This window comes from Erithacus rubecula, assembly GCF_903797595.1.
Source record: "Erithacus rubecula genome assembly, chromosome: 2".
NCBI classification, from domain to species: Eukaryota; Metazoa; Chordata; class Aves; order Passeriformes; family Muscicapidae; genus Erithacus; species Erithacus rubecula.
The window spans coordinates 61,699,371-61,702,830 of NC_136685.1; positions in this window are offsets into that span (position 1 = coordinate 61,699,371).

The following is a 3,460-nucleotide window of genomic DNA, read 5'->3' on the forward strand; positions in this document are numbered from 1 at the left end:
GCCCCAACCAAAATGATAAACCAAATGCAAAGAACCTTTTATCTCAGGATAAAAGATTAGTTTAGTGTGATTATTTTGTAGTTTAGTCCTTTAACTGTAAAGTCCTGTAAATACTGTATATATTAAATGTTTAATATGTAAATAAAAAAAAAAATCTTTTATGACTGTTAGCTTTTGTTCTAAAAACTAAATGTGCTTTTGAAGCTCTCAGTTCATGTTACTTGTGTGGTGTATACCTGGTCATTAAAGAGAATCCAGACACTGTTTGGGGGACATGTGTGTGGCCCATCTGTGTGTGTGGCTGTGTGCAGCCAGTTCCTGGATCCTGCTGACCATCCTCATCCTCAGCATTGCAACTTCTGTCCTTTGCTGTTGATGCAGCCTGCAATAAAGTCCAGTCCTATTGCTTCCTTATGTTTTATTGAAAAATTATAGACAAGGATCAAATGGTCAAACAATTTGAATGGAGTAATTGCTACAGAGCGAGGAAAACTGGCCTTCCTTGAAACTTGTTACTGATCTTTTGAAGTTTGAATGCTCACAGAAGTCTATTTGTGTGATGTTTTAATTTCTGCTGTCCAGCCACAGCTTGAAAGAGGAAAAGCATTACAAGCGGAGCAAACCATGAGAAGGCAAACCAAGAGGTTCTGCCAGCCAGCTTGCTCCGTCCTGTAAAATTAATCCTGCAGTTGTCAAATCCTTGCAATGTACACAGTGCAACACTGAGATAATTGACTGATACAGCCTTTTTTCTGTGCCAACATGATTTGAATAACAAAAACTTATATCCCTTCAAAAACACCCTTTCAAAGAGAGTAAATACAATCCTTTCAGATTTGAAATAGTGAGCAGAAAGAATAAAAATAAATACACTTTGTTTTCTTTCTGGGCATGACTGTTTTGTGCTGTGTTCTGTGGCATATTTTGTAAGTTTGTAGCAGCTCTGTTAATTGTAGGAAGGGTGAAGGGCATGTGCAGTTCCATTCCTGAAGCCAGGAACTGTATGTGATGTAGTGTGCTTTCTGCTGCCAGGTTTGGTAGAGTTGAGGCCTGTGATATATGTGATTAAGTGTGAGATAAATTGTAACAAGGAAGAAAGGGTTGCAAAAGCTTGCCTGAATGGCTAGGGGGCAGTGGTAGCAAGGAGGTTGAGAGTATTTTTGCCTTTTCTCAGCCCCTTCTTCCATGTGCTGTCTTCCATCTCAGGTATCACCCTGGGCTTATATCACCTTTTAATACAGTACAGATTCATACTCACCCCCCCGGATCTGAATAGAAGCTGCAATAAAGCACTGGGAATTTGGATGGCGAATTATGAAGAACTGCTGGTGAATATTGAAGAATTGTAAATTGCTTCAGGGTGTGCAGCAAAGCTAGCAATTTGAGACACACCAAACTTAATTTAAGACAAAGAATATGAAAGAACGATTTTTTGTTTTTAAGAATCACAGGGTGATCTTAATGGTTAAAACAGTCATGTTGCAGTATGTTCGAAACTAACACCTCTGAGAGGTGTGAAAACCAGTTAAGTGTGAAGGGTCCTGTCCTGAAAAGCTCAGCACCGATTACTGAATGCTCAGAGACAAGATCTTCAACACTATTTATTAAGGAAAACAAAAAAGGTTTGTAAAACAACAGTGACTATACAAATACAGCAGGTATTTGAAGATGGTGGTGGTAAAAGATTATTTTAAGAATGTACGTTTTGGTCTAGAGTTTGCACTCCTTGGATGATGGGAAATGATACTGAAAATTCGAAAGACAATCACAGAACTGAACCACAGGCTAGAAAGTGTGATGCTTGCAAATTTCTCCTTGCAGAAAAGATGAGTGACAGGCAGTTTCCCTTTTTTTCTTCCTTGTATTTATGTTTTCCCTTGGCCAGGGAAGCCCCTTGAGCTTGCATCTTTCCAGGTTTTATTGCCCAAAGGAGCTACCAGAAGTGTTAGCTCCTTCTGCAGCCCAGTTTTTGTGACAAATGTGAAGGCAGGCATCCCAGTTCTCTGTGTCTTTTCCCATTGCAGGCCTGCCAACCCCTTGCCCTCCTTGTGTGGTGTGCTGAGTCAGCCCAGTGCTGACTGGACAGGACTTTGTGGTCAGATGCAGAGGCTTTGAATCCCTACAAGAAGAAAATAGTGTGTGGGTCATGTCCTACCCACACTGCCAATACTTCAGGAGTTGTCTCAGCTGCCTCTGGTGGCAGGGTGTCAGAGAGCATTGGCACTATCAGAATTGAGCCTTTCTTTACTTTAGTAGATGGATCAAGGAAGCATGAGCAATGTTTGTGATGTACCTCCAGTTTTATCTGTGGGTTCTGTTGGCTGAGGGAGCACTTGGCAACTTTACTATGCTATGGAAATTACCTAGGAAAAACCAACAGATTCTGGAATATTAATTTCACATGTCTCCAAGTTGGTATTTTTTTGTCTGCAGATGATTTGTGAGGGATCCACAACGTAAAATTGTGTCTTAATAGGCTTAAACAAGCTACAGCACTCCTTAGTGGGAGGAAAAAATATAATTCTATGGCTGTACAGGTAAGAAAAATGGACATTTTAAAGGGAACTTGTTATTTAAATAATAGACTTGGAGCTGTTTTGGGGTTTAGTATTAATTTCAGTTCCTGATGAATGTTAGTGTTGGTTACTAACTTCCCGGTCAATTCAGTGTGTTGCACATTGTTAAATAAATACTGCCTTGCAAATGATGACCTGCTGCTTTTGAGCCTACAGCAGATCTTCATTTTTGATATGGTCAGAAGTCTCACTATGTAAATGCAGCTACAGCACTGGAAATGTGTCTTTAAAATGTTGAGCCAAGCTCTTTAACAGTGAGAGAAGAAGTTTGTACCTGTGGGCAGGGAGCAGGGAAGGCACACACTGTGCAGTGAAAGTCTGCGTTGCTTCCTCAGAAACTTCTCTGTAAGAGCCCTGTGATGTACGAGTCTCTTCTCCACAGAGCAGGGAAAAAAATCCAAAAAGTCCCTCGTGCCTGACTGTAGGGGTTTTCCTTACTTTCATTTTAGTTTTTGTGTGTAGTGTAGTGATTCACTTTCCCAGTCCCCACTGAGCTGGTGAAGGGCTGTCCTGAGGGAGGGATCCCTTCTGCCAGGAGAGGTGGCACTCGGGAGAGATCTGATTGCCAACTATAGCCTACTGTAGCATTTGTAGAAATGGCAGACTTGTCTGAAGCTCCCAGTAAAACCATAAAAAGCATTTGTGATAAATTGCAGCACAGGAATTCCACTAGGATATGCAGCAGGAAACTCACATTAAAAATGGTTAACTGTGGGATTAAATTGTCACTAGCCCTGTGCTGAGGCTGGACTGGATGACCTCCAGAGGCCCCTCCCAAGACAGGTTTTCCTCATGAGTCCACACTGGCTGTTTGGAAAAGACTGAAAACTGTGGCTCCAATTACTAATAGACTTTAGGTCTAGAGTAACATGAACCACTCACTT